At 39.5% G+C, this 20,844-nt stretch overlaps 1 protein-coding gene across 3 annotated transcripts in view; it reads left to right on the plus strand.

Annotated features, from left to right (window-relative positions):
* kirrel3b (kirre like nephrin family adhesion molecule 3b) overlaps window positions 1-20,844 on the plus strand; it is a 191,401-nt gene that overhangs the window by 505 nt on the left and 170,052 nt on the right. The window lies entirely within an intron of this gene.

Here is a 20,844-nt window from a genome sequence, read left to right on the forward strand (position 1 = left end):
GTAGGCTACACTTCTGTTGTAATCTGTGTAAGCTTGTAACTGTATGTGAGAATTTTCCCTAAGCAGTCTCTCCTGTCAGCTGTCAGTGCTGAAGCTGTCAGTTCTGCTTTTTTTTCCCTAAGATCAGTCATTTTAAATGTTAGATACAGTACACCGGGGAGTAACTGCTAGATGAAATTGTATATTATATTTAGAGCTGTGAACAGTTGTAGTTTGTGCTACCCTGTCTCTGCAGATCATTATGAATTCTGTCCTGACAGACTGGTTAGATGCTCATTCTCTACCTTATTGTACTCATCAGGTATATTAATTGGATTGCTATCATCTCACCACAGAAACTTGCGCTTAAGAATGTAGATAATTCTGGAAAACACTAAACGATTCAACAAAATCTGCTAGTTGTTTTAATTATTGTAGATGGTGTGAAGAGTATGAGGATTAATTAATTGGTTGTTTCTTATACTTGCCACTAGGTGGTTGTCTTTAGAAAACAATACAACTCTCACTGTAAATAAACTTTGAGATGTTGGGCACATCATTTCAATGTGTGTTCTTTTGAGATGTGGCTGGACTGAGGGCTGGACTGCCTCTAGCCTTTTACAGGTCCTCAGCGAGGTTTGTTCACATCATGTACATAACACTGTAAATTGAAACATTACTGATTTAAAATCTCCAATAACAGCAACGCTGTTGCAGATCGTAACCAATAGTGTGCAACATATATGTATAAAGAGATTATTCTTTATAACCCTTTTATCTTTGGAGTGTTCTTCCTATACCACTTCATTAATGCTGAACCGGCCTTATTAACCTATGTATTCTGTTTAATAAGGATTGACTTTGAGGGAATAGTTAAGCATACCTGTATACATGGTGTTACAAAAATCCTGGTTTAAAGTTTATTTATGCTGGCTTGCAAAAGTGTCTGGAATTTCTACTGGAATTTAGCCAGAGTACATCTAACATGCAACCTTTACATCAACTGCAACTGTTACACCTTTATATTTTTTAGCTGATTGTGGCTAATTCTACCTGATGATAGCTGCTGAAATATTAAATCTCTCATAATACAGACTGGGAGGACATTTTCTGAGTTATGATAAAATAATATAATCCCTGGTAAACATAACAACCTTATTCTGCTTCCACTTTGCCTGTCCCCCGTAACTAATTCCAATTTTACAAATAATTTGTTTATATTGTTTGATAATGTCACCAGAAAGCACACAAGAAAATATTTTTTTAAAATGATAAGCGGGGAAATTATAACAACTGGTAAGAGCCATCTTCTAGTGAGACTCAGAGTGAGATGGAGAACTGATCTAAATTGTGCTGCTCTCAATCCAGCCTGTAGGCCTACTGTATGTAGGGCATCTTCCATAGCTCCATGGCAGTCACCTCATATGCCACTGAGTATGACATGTGTGAGGCAGGAGGATCCTAAGAGGAGGTACCCATGAAGGCAGTCACTGCAGTATGATTGAACACCATCTCTGCTGTCAGGCTGGAATATCTGAGTGCAGAAAGTCCCTGAAGAGGGAGCCAGTTTAAGAATAGAGTCTTACGCTGAATGTGCTTGTTTCTGTGGCAGAAAGTCTCTCCCAGCTGCTGCCTTTCTTTCCTTCCTTCATTCCTTCTCTCTAGACCCAGATCCCTGGGCTTATTATTCCAGTAGTTACTTGGATGCTAGGCTACTTAAGCAACACATTTTATCAGTCTGTTGGCCTGGGGTTTGTGCACAGTCCCACAGAGTAAGGAACTCCATTCCTCTCACACTCCATGTTTTCTGGCTTCATTCCTTAGCTCACAATCACACACTTCAGTCAACACCCGCCACAACACTAAGCTGTTTCTTAACCCTGGAAAGTCCGTTTTAGCACACCACAATCCTGTATTTCATTAAATACTATTAACTATCTGCCTATTCTGAGACTTAAACCCGCTTTTCACAGAACACAGGCTTTGATGCCAAATTCATAATAGCTTCAAAATGAAATGTTGAGCGAATGTCACATTTGGATCTGGATTTCTTTTGGTGAAATCTTTTAGCTTCAATAAAGAAAAAGACATGATACTCCACATAAAAAATCCCCACATACAATTGTGTTGCCTTCTTTGTGCTGTACCATCAAGGCTAGCATCACAAGTAACTTCAGTTGTCCATGCTCAGTTCTGTGTCATACCCAATCCAATAAACAATAAGGGTAAACTCTGAGGGTTATGGTGGTACTATGTAAAGATATTAATATATACACTGAACAAAATTATAAATCCAACACTTTTGTTTTTGCCCCCATTTATCATGATCTGAACTCAAAGATCTAAGACTTTCTCTATGTACACAAAAGGCCTATTTCTCTCAAATATTGTTCACAAATCTGTCTAAATCTGTGTTAGTGAGCACATCTCTTTTGCGAAGATAATCCATCCCCCTCACAGGTGTGGCATATCAAAATGCTGATTAGACAGCATGATTATTGCACAGGTGTGCCTTAGGCTGGCCACAATAAAAGGCCATTCTAAAATGTGCAGATCCTGAGGCCCATTGTTGTGCCATTAATCCATGATCATCACCTCATGTTGCTGCATGATAATGCACGGCCCCATGTTGCAAGGATCTGTACACAATTCCTGGAAGCTGAAAACATCCCAGTTCTTGCATGGCCAGCATACTCACTCACCCATTGAGCATGTTTGGGATGCTCTAGATCGACGTATACGACAGTGTGTTCCAGGTCCTGCCAATATCCAGCAACTTCGCACAGCCTTTAAAGAGGAGTGGACCAACATTCCACAGGCCACAATCAACAACCTGATCAACTCTATGTGTTGCACGGCATGAGTCAAATGATGGTCACACCAGATACTGACTGGTTTTCGGACCCCCCCCCCCCGGACCCTCCCAATGCAGTGAAACTGCCAGAAAAGTGGCCTTTTATTATGGCCAATAAACCTGTGCAATAATCATGCTGTCTAATCAGCATCTTTATATGCCACACCTGTGAGGTGGGTGGATTATCTCGGCAAAGGAGAAGTGCTCACTAACACAGATTAAGACAGATTTGTGAAGAATATTGTTGCGTTTATAATTTTTTTCAGTGTAATAAAGACCTTGAAAACATTGTTTTTCTCTGTTAAAATTTTCTCTCACTCCCAGTGGTTGGTAATTTATAGGCCTTCATAGTAGGATATTTTCAGAAATGTCACTTGGAACAATATCAGATGAGGTTACAGATCGACTCTCTGTTATAAATGGAATTTGACATTTGTGTATAATTGCTGCCAGTAGAAGTAACGTTTTGATAAAAACAAATACAATTAGCATTATTTTCTCAATAAATTGGCATGCATTTCTAAAAGGCATTGTATATCTACATATGTGTGTGTTGCTTGGAATTGTGCTTGACATCATTGTTCTGCTTAAAGATGGATTTCCTCCCAAACATCATATTTTTTTAACGGACTGTAGCAAGTTGTTTTGCAATTTTGCTGTATTTGCTTCCATTCTTCCAACAATTTTAACATGATGTAAAGTCCCCGATTAGAAGCAACCACACATCATGATGCTACAACTACCATACTTCACTCTAGAGGTGATGTGAATTGAAGCATGACAGTATTAGGTTCATGTCACACGTATGGCTTTGAGTCTCTGTCTTGGTCTCATCTGAGCACATCACAGCTGGGACACTGTCAGTGCTTTCAGATGGTAATTTTTGAGTAACTGCTTTTTCCTTGCCACACTCAAATACAGACCATATTTACTTACATATTCAATTTGTATTTTCTTCTATTATAATTTTATGATGATAAATAATAATGAATCCCTGCTTCCCACTGTCAGGAAGTTGAAGTAAAAGAATAACTTCACCTTTCAGCATGAAAACCAAGACAAACAAGGAATGGCTTGCAAAAATAAATATAATCTACCTGGACTGACCTTGTCAGAGGCCATACCTCAATCATACAATAACTATGTGGACTGACCTGAACAGGGTCAGTGGGACAGAATTGAACTCTGCCAAGAATAGTGGGATAGATAGACCTGCGAAATTCAAATGTACTAGGTTTCCAAACACACTTATTGCGCTAATCCAACCAAAACATGCTTCAACAAAGTATTAGTTCTGGGGTACACCCTTATCCAACCAAGGCATTGAAAGTTTTTTTTTATTTCTTATTATCTTTCAAAGTATGACGTTTTTTGTCTTAAATATTGTTTCTTAAAGATTAAATATGATCTACATGGTTTGTTTTGATTTCGGCCTTTACATCCAGAAAGGCTACTTTTTGCCAGACCGCGTAAGCGAATCCGGCTGAGATGAGCGTATGTCTCTTACTCAGTGAGTGAGTGAGCGAGCAAGCGACTGACTGGCTACCCATTGTTAAACAGCGCTGTGGTAAAAAGCGCGAACTGTCACATAAGCGACCGACATTCGATCTTTGCCACAGACCAAACAAATTAAGCATTAGGGTTTGTTCAAGATAGACAAAAGCTTTGCTGACTACAAGCTTCAGGAGCTAAGATATAATAAGCCTAAAATAAAACTGTTTTTCAGTTATATTGCAAGGAACAAACTGCATCAAAGGAACATGTTGCTTGCGATTTTGATTTACATAGGGTAGTTCACATAGTGCAGTGGAACCAGCCATGGAGTGATTGGAGTCATTGTTTTCATTACTGTATAGCTATAAGCTAGCCATCTACATCAATCTCTTTCTAATGTAACAAGTTGAATGTAATGTTATACCTGGTGTTGGTTTGGATGTTAGCTAATGTAGGGAACTAGTTTCAAGATCCGTGGAGTTTTGACAAATTGGTTTAACACTGCAGAAGTAAACAGACACCACATCCCTACACATGCTTCACATGCTACAACACCTGCTGTTTAAATAGCGTAGTGGTTGAAGACACAGTCAGCCACATAAGAAACTGCAGATCGAATCCAGCCAGGGGCAGCAACACACATCCTTCTAATCGCAGGCCTGCAGAACTAGGCTTGCCTGCTTCCTTTTCTTGTTTCAAAAAGAGTGTGTAGCCTTTTGATATCAAATGTAGTATATATGTAATTCTGAATAGAAGTGCATGAGGTTCTTTGAAGTGATGCGATTGCAGAATTTCCATGAATTCCAGTAAACAAGTATTTTTAGAGCTTAAAACTGCACTGTGGGATCTTAAGCATTTTAATTGATTCACTGTGTGTGTTGGTGTGTGTGTGTGCGTGTGTGTGTGTGTGCAATTTGTATGTTATGAATCAACTAAGATGCTTAAGATCCCACAGTGCCTCTTTAAGCCGTCAACAAAAACAAACTGTGTTTGCTGGAGTTCAATACAATTCTCGAAAGGCATCACTCCTTAGGTTCTCCAAAGACCCCCTCCCTTCCATTAAGAATTGCATCCAGTACCAGCCTATCCCCTAGCCCCCAGCCTTCTCTTCCCCTCTTAGCTCTTGGATCTCATTCCAAGGGGAGGAATTTATTCAGATTTGAAAAAGGGCATTATCCTGGATTACATGTCTGCTGGGCGCAATGTTAAGTAATTCAAGCAGATGTTGTTGTGATCATGAGGTCACCTACGGGGTGACAGTTAGCATTCACCCACACTCTTCCATCCACCCATCCCCCATTCCAGTAATTTTGCAGATGCTCTTATCCAGAGAAATTTACAATAATGAGTTCATATCTTTTTGTACTGGCCACCCACTGGAATTTAACCCAGAACCCGGTTGTTTTAAGCGCCATGCTCTACCAACTGAGCTTGATGGGTAGCCCTTCTGTCACTCATAGGGAGTGTTAGGATACAGGGAGATGGCAGAATGGGGATGACAAGCACACTGTGAAACTCGTCAGGATTTCTTGACAGATTATGTCAAAGAGATTAATGTTTTTCTAAAGTGCAGCCTAATGCACAGATAACTGCAGACTGTTATGCCCTCAAGGGGAAAGAGTGGAAACAATACTGCACAACACATACTCCAGTGGGGAATCAACATGAAAATTATGGTGTGATATTCAATACTGGGCCAGTTTGTATGAGTCCAGCCTTTTTAACATGAACTCATTGTCAAATACATGGAGTATGTAAATCACACCATTATTATTATTATTATTATTTACAAACTGAGTGCTTCAAATCCTGAATGCTGATACTGTACCTGAGGACCAAATACCATAGATATGATATCACATCACTTTTTGCTGCTCTTATTGAGTTGGTAACCAGTTTATAAGAGCAGTAAGGCATCTTGGGAATTTGTGATATATTACAAATATGCCACGGCTTAGCGCTGTGACCAGGCTCTCCATGATGACTTATGCCTAATAACTGCTCATAGCCGTGGTATATTGGTCATATACCACACTCCCTTGTGCCATATTGCTTAAATATACAGCTGTTCAGTTGTCTCTTAATTTTTTTCAGAGCCAAAGACCAATGGTACTTTTTTTTTAAGATTAAGAAAGCTGGGCCTACATTTACCCGGTTAAAATACTGTAAAAGTCATAGTCCCCAGGAATCTAGCAACCAGGATTCCTGGTAAATGAGAATGTAAATGCCATTCAGTGATTATCAAAAAGGGTCATGGGTGGCCAAGACTCATTGATACATGTGGGGAGCGAAGGCTGTGTGGTCTGATCCAACAGACGAGCTACTGTAGCTCAAATTGCTGAAATGGTTAATGCTGGTACTGACAGAAAGGTGACTGAACACACAGTGCATTGTCGTTTGTTTTGTATGGGGCTGCGTAGCCGCAGACCAGTCAGGATGCCCGTGCTGACCCATGTCCACTGCCGAAAGCGGCTACTACAGTGGGGAGAACAAGTATTTGATACACTACCGATTTTGCAGGTTTTCCTACTTACAAGGCATGTAGAGGTCTGTAATTTTTATCATAGGTACAGTTCAACTGTGAGAGACGGAATCTAAAACAAAAATCCATAAAATCACATTGTATTATTTTTAAATAATGAATTTACATTTTATTGCATGACATCACCTACCAACCAGTAAGAATTCCCGTCTCTCACAGACCTGTTAGTTTTTCTTTAAGAAGCCCTCCTGTTCTTCACTCATTACCTGTATTAATTGCACCTATTTGAACTCGTTACCTGAATAAAAGACACCTGTCTACACACTCAATCAAACAGACTCCAACCTCTCCACAATGGCCATGACCAGAGAGCTGTGTAAGGACATCAGGGATAGAATTGTAAACCTGCACAAGGCTGGGATGGGCTACAGGACAATAGGCAAGCAGCTTGGTGAGAAGGCAACAACTGTTGGCGTAATTATTAGAAAATGGAAGAAGTTTAAGATGACGGTTAATCTCCCTCGATCTGTGGCTCCATGCAAGATCTCACCTCATGGGGCATCAATGATCATGAGGAAGGTGAGGGATCAGCCCAGAACTACACGGCAGGACCTGGTCAATGACCTGAAGAGAGCTGGGACCACAGTATCAAAGAAAACCATTAGTAACACACTATGCCGCCATGGATTAAAATCCTCCAGCGCACGCAAGGTCCCACTGCTCAAGCCAGCGCATGTCCAGGCCCATCTAAAGTTTGCCAATGACCATCTGGATGATCCAGAGGAGCAATGGGAGAAGGTCATGTGATCAGATGAGACAAAAATAGAGCTTTTTGGTCTAAAATCCACTCGCCGTGTTTGGCGGAAGAAGAAGGATGAGTACAACCCCAAGATCACCATCCCAACCGTGAAGCATGGAGGTGGAAACATAATTCTTTGGGGATGCTTTTCTGCAAAGGGGATAGGACGACTGCACCGTATTGAGGGGAGTATGGATGGGGCCTTGTATCGCAACTTCTTGGCCAACAACCTCCTTCCCTCAGTATGAGCATTGAAGATGGGTCATGGCTGGGTCTTCCAGCATGACAACGACCCGAAACACACAGCCAGGGCGACTAAGGAGTGGCTCCGTAAGAAGCATCTCAAGGTCCTGGATTGGCCTAGCCAGTCTCCAGACCTGAACCCAATAGAAAATCTTTGGAGGGAGATGAAAGTCTGTATTGCCCAGCGAGAGCCCCGAAACCTGAAGGATCTGGAGAAGGTCTGTATGGAGGAGTGGGCTAATATTTAAATTTGGAATTTGGGTGTAATGTTGTCAGTAGTTTATAAAATAAAACAAACATTTTCATTTTACTCAAACACATACCTATGAATAGTAAAACCAGAGAAACTGATAATTTAGCAGTGGTCTTTTAATTTGTTTCAGTGCTGTATATATATTTACACTCACACACACACATACACACACACACACACACACACACACACACACACACACAAGGAAACTGATTTAACTATCTTAAGAAGTTGTTTACTGAAAATATTTCATGTTAACTTTTATAGCATTTTGTTCTATAAAAAAGTGCAAATATGATCAGTTTAAGGAAATACATAGCATCTTTTATGGTTTCAGAGCAATGTTCTATTCAGGTATAATCTATATATTCTTGAATGGTCCCTAATAGTGCAATAAGTGCTATAGCAAAGGAACAATTATCAAATTAGGTCTGTCAAATACATATTCAATAGTAAAAGGATACTTCAATATTAAATAACATAGGCCATTCAATTGCAAAAAGCAATATTCAAATATTTGGGTATTTGGGTCTGCCTGACATTTGTTGCACATCTGTTCTAAAATCCCCCCCCCTCCCCACTTGCTAACATACTCATTCTCTGTAAGACTTTAGGCAATGACAGCTCATGATTGGTTTTGTTGTAGTGGTGTTGCCGAATGGTGACAGAAATGTTAGCAACAGATATGCACATCAGTCCCTTCAAACAATCAATTATTGTTTTTGCCTAAAAATATCAATCCACATGATTTTATGCTTCAGATATTTTTGCTTCAAATTTTTCTTGCAGAGTGGGAAAAATGTTGCTCCCCACATCAGTATTCTTATCTGTACAAATCTGGAGTTATTACCTTGGCTATGTCACATGCCATCTTCTTCGCAGCATAGTCCTGCCAATATAATGAAGTGTATCTTGGAAGCAGCTGAAGCATTTGAGTAAACCACACAGTAAATGCATTAACATGATTTTTACAGACTGTGTTGGAGGGAGGCCAGAAGATTCATGTTAGTTTCAACACTGGAGGTACTTGAGGAACTGGGTTGCTGATCTGATTTGTGTTTTAGTGTTTTGAGGGACTTTTCTGGGGCAATGTAATATTAAAACAGTATAAACTCTAACCTCTTCCATGAAAATGTTTAATAAATTAGGTGGAATAGCTTTCAATTCAAAATAGTTAGTAGAATGTATGTTTACCATGTAGGGTTGAGAAGCTGTGTTGTCAATAGGCTCTTGGTCAACCAAGATTTTTCTAGTCAAGCAGTAAACATTATGCATTTTCTGTCTACAAGCATTCCTTTGCCACTTAGCTACTTGAATGGAAACACTTCTAACAAGATGACGTCATTCAAATCAAAACCATAACGTTACTGTTACCGTGACCCACAAACCATGATACATACCGAACCGTGGGCCCACTGTACCGTGGCATCCCTAGAGTGTATATATGAGCAGGCAGATGCTTGACACCTCACCTGTGAACTCTTCTGTGTGTCCTTCCTTGCTGTTACAACACATGTATCAATCTGAAAACAAATGAAGAGCAGCAAAATATAACTAGCTTTTCCCAGTGATTCCTTGCGTCAGAGAGTAAAAGCAGCTCACAGCCTCGGATAACACGAGTTGCCGTGTGGATCTGGATATGGGTAACAGAAACAGGCCTTCAAAAGAAACAGTACCCCTGGCACTATTGGGTTATAGCCCTTTGAGAACAGTGCTTTCCTTAACAAACATGAACAATTGTTCATAGACGTGATATTCTTTAAACAAACATTGAATCCCACACTGATGAAAAAGATATACATAACAATCATTATTCACAACATCCAATCTTAGTTTTCATATAAACTTTTGAAATCTGATGGCTACACATGCTTTGAAAATCAGGATACCCAAATAGTGTCAGGACCCACCTCCAGCCTGTTAATGCTTACAGAGTTTTAGTTGTTACCAAATGGAATTGGACATTTAAGCAAACTGGCTGTCCCACTAGAACTATTATTAGGCAATTAGGCATTTCAGGGACAGGCCCATTTAGTGATCATGACCAGAATGCTGTTATTACAGCCAGCCAGCGCCCAATCACCTAGTGTCTACAACCAACAGTGCCATGTTGACAGTTTTCTATTGCACAAACTGTAGGAGTGTTTGACATCAGGTTTAAGAAATACATCAGATGGAGCACTTGGTTTGGTCTTAGAAAAGACCCATTGCCCCTACACAATCTCTACACAAAGGTCCTTATCACTGTGCCATTATGGAGTTAGTCTAAACATTATAAATTGAATTAATTGAAGTTGGTATTTCATTACATTAATTATTTGGACTGTGCCACAAGATGTGTCAAGGGAACATGCTCTAGTCCGCAACCTGAACAATGCAGACTGCAATGTAATGGTCTCTGTCATACATTTTGACAGGAGAGCTGACTTCTACTAACTCTTTCCTAGATGAAGGAGAGATAAAAGAAACTTCAAGGGAAGGGGGGATTGTTGAAAGAATTTAAACCTTTTTCTAAAGTGTACACTGTTTGAGAAATAGCAGACTCATCAGTTTTGCTAAAATGTTCAACACAATTATGCTCATTGTTGAAAAGTAAGAAAATAATAATGGGTTGAAAATGACCTTGTATGACTTTTGAATGAAGTTTGGCAGTGATTAAAGCAGCATCGCAGGAATAACATACATATGTAACTACACTGTTAAAAAAAAAAATCACCATATAACACCAAGTCAATAAAACTTCAAGGATATCAATCTGTCCAGTTAGGAAACATAAGTGATTGTGAATCAATGTCACCTGGTTTGGGGCAAATGAAAGTGACAACAGGTGCACTGGAGAGGCAACAGCAAGACAACCTCCAAAAAGGGAATGGTTTTGCAGGTGGTGGCCACATAAAATTGCTCTTTCCTTATCCTTCCTGACTGATTCTTCTCTAGTTTAGTACCCGCAGCCTATTCAGGTTGCACAGGTAGTCCATCTCCTCCAGGATGGCACATCCATATGTGCCAACACAAGAAGGTTTCTGTGTCTCCCAATACAGTCTCAGGAGCATGGAGTAGATACCGGGAGACGTTAAACAAGGAGAGCTGGACAGGGCCGTAGAAGGGCATCAACCCAGCAGCAGGACCGGTATCTGCTCCTTTGTGCGAGGAGGAACAGGAGGAGCACTGCCAGAGCCCTATAAAATGACCTTAATGACTCGCAATTATGTTCACTCTTTACATTATGAGAAGTGCTGTTTACTTACCATCAGAAACCGGCCACTAGGGGTGGTCAGTTAAGAAGGTATTCATAGTTAAACAGAGAAGGAGTTTTCTAATGCATTGTGGTCAAGAGTTGGGTTTGTGTTTCCACAACAGATTTTCAGTCCGATAGTGGCAAATTCGTTTAGAGCAGGAGAAGATCATTTTTTGGGGGGGAAATTGTTTTGTTTAGACAAATGTCTTTCTGTTCTTGTAACCATAACCTTCATCCTAACTTTAACCTCAGTACTTTGATGCTTAACCTTAAAGGGCCAATATATAATAGTTTTACTGTACTACTAGCAGACATAGAAGTAGAAATGACCAGGTAGACATCTGCAGTAAATGTTTTAAGTTATTGTTTCAAATTATCTTTTTAGACAAAATTGCTCTGACTGCCTGTGGTATTCCCCAGTAAAAAAAAATCTCAATGTCTATCAGTTTGCAGTGAGTTGTTATCTAATTTTTATTATAGCAAATGTAATCGCAGTTTACAAAATAGTTCCATACGAACGTTCCTGAGCGGTATGGTTGGTAGTAACCTGATGTGAAGGGGAGTGCAGGATGGTGCACGCCTCTGGGCCAATGCTGTTTCACACTAGCATTGCAGAATAATAAACTTAGAAGGGTGTCAAGATGAACATGACACTGTAGTGTGGTATGTTCAGAGGTGTCACCAATAACCAATGTCCCTCCTCTGAGCCTAAACATATCCAGGTCTTGGTTTCCATGAAGAGCATCTTTAAATTATTAACACAATTGAATTAAAATGCATTTTCTGGAGTGGAGAAGGAGAAACTAGGGCTAACTGGACTTGTTTAGATTAAAGGAGACAGCACCACGTTAGAGTTCCCTTTCAGTCAGTCACACACGTGCAAGGTAGCAAAAACCGTTCTGTGAGATTTTCTGAACATGGACAGTGCATGTGAAGAGAGTAAAATCCGTGAGGTCAGGTGTACATTGGGTATTTATAGCACAGGGGGTGGGGCCACCGGTTGCTGTGCACCTGGAGTTCCATAACAGGTTTAATTGTCACCAGGCATGTGCATGCACATTAGTATTTCCTCTCATGTTGCACCTCATTCCCTCCCTCAGAGAACAAAGGTTATGTACATAAACAAATATTTGCAGAAAGAACAGTTGGATGTCCTGCATCCCAGAGTGTTTCGTCCAGATGGGCATGTTCCACGCTGAGTGGGGAGTTAATGGCTTGGAGTAGGTGGTTGGTACTAACCTGCTGCTGCTCTGTAAATGCAGGAAGGTAATTACTCTCTACTCTTCTCTCTTCTTCCATGGATAGCTATAGCTATACTGCCCTGATTGTTTCAACCCAAATAATTTGTGTTATTTGTTTGGAACAGCAGATATTAATAGTGTCTTCATTCCTACAGAATTCAGTAGAGAGAACTTTTTTTTTTTTACATGAGCCAAAGTACCAGCACAACATTAATGAGAAGTGCCTGTGTGGGTTCTGGCATTGTGCAGTAGTGTATGTACTGTAATTGTTCTCCCAAAAGCAGCTGTCTTTGCTTCTTCTCTGCTGTGCTCCTCTTTATCACCTCCACATTGGGAGAAATTGGGACATAGGTGACTTTAAGTGCCTCTGAGTTCTTTGATGGCTGCTAACCATGTATTTTATCTTAAAACTTACAGAAATAATAACACAGACAGTTCTGCAGTATCAAGGCATAGGAGATGAAAAAATAAAGAATGTTGTATCTCTTTATGTCCCTATCCTTTTAGGCTCCCTCGGGAAATGGAATCTACTCCATAGTTTCTCCACAAAATTATTTCAATCTTTTATTTGGACATTTGTTTGGAACCACTGCAGTCAGAATTATGCTTTCTCTGGGGTTTTATGTAATTCTCCAACCACTGATGATTTTTTTTCTCTCAGATCTGATCAAATTCAGAAAATACCTTTTCACAGCACTGTAGTTATGTACATATAATGTATATAATGTGGCCCATGTCATAAAAAAAAGTCAATTCTAAACCTGGAATTTATATCATGACTAACTAAGGTATGATAGTGATTCTTCTTATATATTATGCATATACAAACATCATATTATACATCCAGCCCAAAATGGGACATTTTACATTTTCTCTTTTTTTTTGCAAAGTTCCATACTTTAGGAAGTGATTGTCATTTGCCAAGCAGTTTTCCCAACTATTCTTTTAAATAACATGTTATATATAAACACTATACAACATACACATACAAATCAAACGAAAAGAAGCAAAGCTAGCAATGCAGCCCAGAGGGCTGACATCCATTTTGTCAATCAACCAAGCTCAAACTTCACTATCCTTGGGCTCTAAACAACCAGAACCATTAAGCTTCTAAGCGCCTGGATTTCATCATGCCTCGAGAGTGCATTACCTCCCGGTGGGCAGCCACCTAGAACACAAAAACAAGGGGCTTTAAATATGCAGCCTAAAGTCAAATTACCTTTCAATTAACCAATCAAATTATTTGTTAGGTTAAACCATGCAAGTAGTCACACCTGTGAAACATTCATCAGGCGTGAAGATTTGAACCCAGTCATACCCAAGTCAGGTTAAATGAAGCCCGAGCCCAGGCCCAGTGCAATTTTATTGGAAAGTAATGAGATTAAAATCTTAAAAAGCCAGAAAAAATTTGAATAATTAATAAGGCAAAGTAGCTTTTTTACTAACATGACACAGAATGGAAGTGATGAGAAAGAGAGAGGAACGAGACATAGCAGTGCAAGTAAATTTATGTCACCAAATAACAAACAGTTGTGAAGCTGCATTCCACAAAAGGCGGTTGCTGTGCATTTTGTGCATTCAAGCTGTTTGTATTAGAACAATACTGTAAGTGAAAGCAGGGTGGGAACTGAGGGACAAAGGTGTCTGGTGCGTGCACACATTTGCTATGTGCATGTATGCGTGTGCACATGTATGTGTGTGTTTAAAGGGACCACAGAGGCTGTGTAGAACCATTGAATTGCGAAAGGTGCCACAGTAGGTTTGTCATGGGGAGTGTAAAGCTGAGGAGAAAGGACACCACAGAGACAGACTTTCCCCAGGCAGCCAGAGTCTGTCAGCCTGATTAAATCATGTGTGCAGAGTGAGAGCTAGTAAATTGAATCAGTGCATGCTGTTGGGTGAGCGTATGACGACAAAAAAATAAATAAATACAAACATAAAAGTATTAACATGATGGTACATCAGATATGCACTTATACCTGGCCCCAAAGGCCCCCTAGGCCCCAGCGCACCAGTGTGTTCCCATTCCCCTGCCCCAAGGTACATAAAACAGGTCAAGACATCTTAAAGTTCACCAATCGCAACATGACAGGACAACTTCGACATATGGCCTGTGTGACAGCTAGTGCTGTGGAAAAATGAGTGATGCTGGCCTGTCTTGTCTCAGCGGAAGAAATATGAAAGCCTTGTGGCAAGATAAGGACTTCACCTCACAGCGGAGAGACATACTAAAAAACTGTTAGTGAACCACAAAACTATGGAAGTGTCTAAGATAAACTTTCAAATATGTCTGATTATGAATTTGCCAAAACAGCTACCCACTCAGAATGAGGATGTTTATTATTTTATGTTGTGAGGTATAGTACTAAAGACCACTGAGATATCTGTACAGAGAAAACCAGCAGTAAGGCAGTTTGATAGAATGAGTTTTTCCAAGATTGCTTTGCTAGTTAGAAGCTTCAGGATGTCACGTCCACAGCATGGCTATCATTTACAACATGGTGATACATTAACGTAGAATTTCTAATCATAGTTTCAGAAGCCAATGTAAAAAATGAGCCAACTGGCTAGTTTAGCAACTCATTACCAGTTCCTTTCCAAACATTACGTTCCATTCATGGCTATAGCAAGGCTACTTCCCCTGACCACTGAATTACATACTGTAGCTAAAAATGTGCTCAAACGAGAAACAGAGGGCTTGTGTAATGACTTCAATACCACAAAAGCATTCATGATAATTTGTTGCAAGATATAGTATATTTCTCAAAACTGAGAAAATAATCAACTGCGTAACCATAAATCTCTATTTTGGTTTCGTCACTCCAAATTACAGTGCGCTAGAATCTGTGAGGCATGTAAAGGATTGTTGCAATTTAAAATGCCGCAGGTGTGGGAAATGTCAGCAAATAACTGCATCACCAATGGATAATACAACGCTGAGTGTGTTTTCGACTTCAGGCAACTTACTTAAGCACAGTAAGTTATGTCACCCTACATCTGGTTGGCTAGCTAGCCAGCTAGCTACTGTTGCTTAACTCTAGTAATGAAGCCATGTATCTAACCCCAACGCGCGACTGACAAGATAACGGGATGTTGTAGACTTGCACAGGTGCATTCTTTTCATTTAGTATGAGTCTTGCACATAGTGCTAACTTTAGCTGTTATAAAAGAAAAACTGTATGCATGTGTTAGTCCTCAGAATGTGTGAAAGTACAGAGTGATAGCACACCAACATCATGGTTCACCTACATCTTTACTATGTTAGAAGTGTATGTACTTTTTATTTGGCAAGTATTGGTCACCACTTGTCAACCTTTCATCACACATCCAATCAGAGATATAATTATATCTACTGCACAACACTTGCACTTCTGGCTTTCACAGGTTATTTGAGAAGGGTTCCCAAGATGCTTTAAGTTTAAAACAAACTGAAACATTGGATCTTTTTATCAGGAGTAATCCTTAATATAATGTGTTTGTATTTCTCTTTGTTTCCCTCCTACTTTAGCTTTTGTTAGTGTCCCCACACAATGTCCTCCAACGTCCCTCACACTAAACCTCAAGGAAAATAGTTGAACACTCTGCAGTTCCTTTACAGTATTTTTAGAATGACATTCCCTAATATTCAAAGAACTATAATGTAGTGATCTTTGCTGACTTCTACACTACCTGAATCTCAGTGTTCTTACCATTGATTTGATACTGTTACTTAATTCCACAAAAAAGATCCATCAATCATGTGACATTACCCTGCTTCTCTGTCCTTCTTTTTTCAGCAACGTGTTTTAACGACCATCCTCTTTGCCACCACCACCACATTATGGCCTATCGTTGAACTCCTAAAATAATCTGTCTCCAAGTCATCAGGAACTAAGGATTATTTCTTCACAGAGAAGACTATAAATAAAAAAATACTGTATAGTAATTAATATTGCTTTTATTATTATAATTATATTTTGTTGAATGAACCATCACGTTGTCAGTATGATTGTACAAAATACTCTGTATATATTAAATCCCCATGAATTCAAATTAGTAATTACATACTGGAGTATCCTTGTATTCAAAAATATAAACTTTGCTTTGAGAATGCCCGATGTCATCCTCCATTCACTACTGTCAATGAGCAATTACAGTTCAAAAGTTTGCATACCCTTGGAGAATTGGTAATATACAGTGGGGAGAACAAGTATTTGATACACTGCCGATTTTGCAGGTTTTCCTACTTACAAAGCATGTAGAGGTCTGTAATTTTTGATGATAGGTACACATCAACTGTGAGAGACGGAATCTAAAACAAAAATCCAGAAAATCTCATTGCATGATTTTTAAATAATTAATTTGCATTTTAGTGCATGACATTAGTATTTGATCACCTACCAACCAGTAAGAATTCCGGCTCTCACAGACCTGTTAGTTTTTCTTTAAGAAGCCCTTTGAACTTGTTACCTGTATAAAAGACACCTGTCCACACACTCAATCAAACAGACTCCAACCTCTCCACAATGGCCTAGACCAGAGAGCTGTGATCATCAATGATCATGTGGAAGGTGAGGGATCAGCCCAGAACTACACGGCAGGACCTGGTCAATGACCTGAAAAGAGCTGGGACCACTGTCCCAAAGAAAACCATTAGTTACACACATTAAAATCCTGCAGCGCACGTAAGGTCCCCCAGCTCAAGCCAGCGCATGTCCAGAGGATGATCCAGAGGAGGAATAGGAGAAGGTCATGTGTTCTGATGAGACAAAAATAGAGCTTTTTGGTCTAAACTCCACTCGCCGTCTTTGGAGGAAGAAGAAGGAGGAGTACAACCCCAAGAACACCATCCCAACCTTGAAGCATGGAGGTGGAAACATTGTTCTTTGGGGATGCTTTTCTGCAAAGGGGACAGGACGACTGCACCGTATTGAAGGGAGGATGGATGGGGCCATGTATCGTGAGATCTTGGCCAACAACCTCCTTCCCTCAGTAAGAGCATTGCCGTATTGCCCAGCGACAGCCCCGAAACCTGAAGGATCTGGAGAAGGTCTGGTCAACTTCTCTGTAATTGCAAACAAAGGTTTCTGTACCAAATATTAAGTTCTGCTTTTCTGATGTATCAAATACTTATGTCATGCAATGAAATGCAAATTCATTACTTAAAAATCATACAATGTGATTTTCTGGATTTGTGTTTTAGATTCCGTCACTCACAGTTGAAGAGTACCTATGATAAAAATTAGTGTGGAAACCTGCAAAATCGGCAGTGTATCAAATACTTGTTCTCCCCTCTGTATGTACTATTTTAAAAGAAAACATGGGTGAGCAGGCAAAACACATTTATTAAATGTTTTATGGGATTCATATTCAACTGTAGGTTATAACAGAATGGCACAATCATAAAACAAAACATGTCAATAAAGTGAAAAATGAAATGATCCCTGTTCAAAAGGCAGGATAACTTTAGTTCTTAATACTGTGTATTGCCCCCTTTAGCATAAATGGTAGCGTGCAGTCTTTTGTAATAGTTGTCTATGAGGCCTTGAATTCTTGTAGCTGCACATTCGTCTTGGTAAAATGCTTCCAGGTCATGAAAAGGTCGTCATGCATGAACTGCAGGTTTGAGATCTCCCGAGAGTGGCTCAATGATATTAAGGTCAGGAGACTGATATGGCTACTCCAGAACCTTCACCTTTTTCAACACTAATTGCAATTTAAAAAGCCAGAGGTGTGGGAATTTACCCTTTAATTGCCATTTTAACCTGTGTGTGTCACCTTGTGTGTCTGTAACAAGGCCAAACATTCAAGGGTATGTCTTTTGATCAGGGCCATTTGGGTGATTGCTGTTATCATTATGATTTCAAAAGGAGCCAAACAACTGTGATAATAAATGGCTTCATATTATCACTATCCTTAAATAAAAGACCTTTGTATTTGCATGATCAGTCATATTTCCAAAATCAATCCCAAAATTGCACAATTTCTGCCAGGGTATGCAAACTTATAAGCACAACTGTATAACCACTAACATTAGCTAGATGTTCAAGACTCATACTGAATGAACCAACTGCAGCTGTGCAAGTCAACAACACACTGTGGGGTAAGATTAGGGTTGCCACTTTCAATGTGGAAAATGAAGGGACACCTTGCCAGTGACCCAAAACCCAGGGGACACAAATGGGGGTCCTCCCAAATGAGAGTGTCAGATGCTTCTTTCCCTGTATTCTGGTGAATTTCTATTCACCAATTTGTATGCATTTCTATTCATCATTTTCAAAGTCCTCTGCTACTGTGAACATGAATGTAATGGATATAGAGTAAAGAAGAGTAAAGAACAGTTGCATCAATTATATTAAGGATTAAAACATCAGATCATAGACATAGACAAGATGTTTGGTCTTTCAAAATAAACTATTTGGAAGACTTGGAAGAAGTAAGAACCCACCCTCCAGGAAGGATGAGGTAGCCTAGTTTTGTCTGTTGCTGCTCCCATGCTCTGGAATAGTCTCCCATCCCACATTAAGTCCCGTTTCACCATTGACAAATTTAAATCAAATTTAAATACTCAAAAAATGTTCTCATGCTTTTAGTTCAGTCTGTTGTCCCTTGGTTTTTGTCAAGTCCACTCATTATTTATTTTTAACGTCCTCTCACTGTGTTTTAATCTGTTGTTGGTTTTATTTGATTTCTCTTAACTTCTTATTGATTTGATTTTACATATTTACATAATTGTGTTTTCCATTTTAGTCTTGCCCGTATATGTATTATATGTACTATTGTATTCTATTATGTATGGTTGCAAAAATTCTTTGCCCTCCAAAAATAGTTTGGGTAATGCTTCCCAATACTGTACTTCACTAATAACTGTTGAGAATGTAGGCTAGCTCTCTTGCCTTCAACTGCTGTTGGGAATGTAGGCTAGCTCTCTTGCCTTCATCTGCTAATCCGAGATCGAAGATGTGCTTTAAGTGTAACTACTGCAGTTACTAGAGCTTTCAAATTAGATTGACAGCTCAGTATTTTGCTAGTATATAGACTATTTGCTTTCCGTCCTTCGTGCTTTAGCTACTATTCTATGTTTATAGGTAGGACAAATGTGCCCGTCCATGGCAATCAAAAGCCCGCCCAAAACGTTTGTTCTAGCGCCTGCATGTAGACCTGTTTTGAGGCAGATTTTAATCCATCTTTGTGTCAACTACTGTTGTTTATAAATGTGCTATATAAATAAAAGTGACTTTCCACCAAGTGGGTTATTGGTTACATTTCTCTCACACATACACACACAGCTTGTGCGTGCAGAGGGTCGTATCTTCTGCTTAGAGAACTGTCAACTTATCTGGGAGAACCGCACTGCTGCTGTTACCGTGCGTCTTAGTCTCCGTAACCAGGGCAACGACGTTCAGTGACAGACAACTCGCCTGTCATTCTGATTAAATACTTTCCCGCTATGTTTCATGAAACTTATTTCGGTTTTCCTATTTTTCGTGGCAATCAAAGCTTAATCAGAATTGATTGAATTGATTGAATTGATGCTGTAAGGGACAGTGCATTTTATTTTTCAATACGGGCGATCCCGTATTATACGGGATGGGTGGCAACCCTAGGTTAGATACCTTCATTACTTTAGTAGCCTACTGGCTAGCTAGCCAACCAGATGTAGGCTGACATAACTGTGCTTAAGTTAGTTGCCTGAATGTCGAAAACACGCTCGGCGTTGTATTACCCATTGGTGATGCAGTCAAATTTACACAAATAAACTTTATTTCAGGAAAAACGTGTCCTAGCTACGTATAGACTCCAATCTACCAGGCCCCAGTCCGGATATTCCATAAGTCCCACCAAGCGTGCCTTCTGACTGAAACCACGCACACGAGATCTTGTTGACCGAAGGAAAATGTGTCTCAAAAATGTGTAAATATAAAATTCTGATCCGTAAATAAACATAAGATTTGTAAATGTAAGTCAACACTTGTAAATGTTAAGCAATAGTAGATTTGTGTTTTATTTGCGAAATATGTTTTTACATATTCACAAATTGCATTTATATTTGTATAATATTGATACAATGCTCGTTCTGTAAAAAAAATTCAGGGCGGACACCGATATCATTACACCATGGCCTTCCCATTTTGGAAAACCGAATGTATCATATATTTTGGAATGATACATAGGTTGCCCCGTTCAGTTCCATTTTAGCCTAGAGAGACTGCAGGAAAAATCTGAAAAACTCAAAACTGAAATGATTTATGAATGAAAAATGTCTCTATGAACTAGGGTCA

Source organism: Esox lucius, chromosome 1 (genome assembly GCF_011004845.1).
Source record: "Esox lucius isolate fEsoLuc1 chromosome 1, fEsoLuc1.pri, whole genome shotgun sequence".
Lineage (NCBI taxonomy): Eukaryota > Metazoa > Chordata > Actinopteri > Esociformes > Esocidae > Esox > Esox lucius.